At 44.4% G+C, this 1,223-nt stretch overlaps 1 pseudogene; it reads right to left on the reverse strand.

The window, feature by feature from the left end:
- Positions 1-629: 629 nt before the first annotated feature.
- LOC147631363 (uncharacterized) lies at positions 630-1,223 on the reverse strand (annotated as a pseudogene).

A 1,223-nucleotide genomic window follows, 5' to 3' on the forward strand; every position in this document is an offset into this window, starting at 1 on the left:
ACATTGTCCTTTCTCGGGCGGGTAGCTATATTCCTTCTACGAGGCTTCTTGTCTAAACGAGATTGAGCAGGGGGTAGCTGTTAACGAAGCTTTTGGGACCCATTTGTATGTACTTTTTGGCATAGTAAGCGGAGCCTTGGAGACCACACAGCTTGTTTTCACTCTTGGCGTTGAAGCGTTAGAGGGGTGGCAAACAATCAAAGATAGTTTTGCCACTTGACTTTGTGATTTTTCGTTATCTAGCATTTTGTCCAGAGTTGATGACTTAGGTGCGGGATTTTGAGCGGTCAGATTGAGAGCGGGTTCTTGGGTTGTAACTCGCCTGGTTGCCTTGCCCAATCAATATTGCACTTGGTGGCTAACATCCATTTGCGCCCTAAGTTTACAGTCCCCTCCATGATACCAGCAGGCATAACCAAAAAGCTTTGAATTATGGTCCCCTTGTCATAGGCAACCGGAGTGTTCAGAATTCCTGAGATAGGGGTTTTCTTCTTGTTGATACCTTTAACTTGGATAGCACTCTTGGATAAAGGTGGTTTTCCAAGTTGACACCACACGCCATATGATAGCAAATTGTGTTGAGCTCCTGTATCCAATAATGCATTATACGACACCTCCCCGTAAGGACTCTATAACTCAATTGGGTATCTTAGAGGCGGGTCAGATTCCAGTGAATCCTCCTCTGCCTCCTCGAAAAATGCTTGCGTAATCCCCAAGTTGGCTTCTCGTTGGCGCCTAGCACGCTGTTGACATTCTTTGGCTTCAATTCTTGCTTGTATCTTCTTAAGATGGATTGCATGTAACTCCTCTTGGCTCAGGGGGTCATAGTATCTTTTGAATTTACGTCCATTGAGGAATCCAATAGTTTCAACTCCGTTGAGAGTCTCTACTCGGATGGTACCTTGCGGGGTAATTTCACATACTCTATACGTTCCTTTACCAGCATATTTGAGCTTCTTCTTTTCGTTATGCACTCCATACATAAGCACTTAATCCCCAACCTTCATATCCTTATCTTTCAGGTGGCGAAGATCAAACCATTTTTTCCTTCTATCCTTCTCCACAAGGGCATTGTACACAACCAATTGTCTTTCTTTGTTTAGCCGCTCAAGGATATACAGACGCTCTACTAAGGGATTACCATCCCAACCCTCTTGAGTAGCAACACGAAGACTAGGAATGACAAATTCCCACGGCATGACTGCTTCTTGGCCATATACCAT

This window comes from Cibotium barometz, chromosome 15, assembly GCF_041138505.1.
Source record: "Cibotium barometz isolate CiBa-2024 chromosome 15, ASM4113850v1, whole genome shotgun sequence".
NCBI classification, from domain to species: domain Eukaryota; kingdom Viridiplantae; phylum Streptophyta; class Polypodiopsida; order Cyatheales; family Cibotiaceae; genus Cibotium; species Cibotium barometz.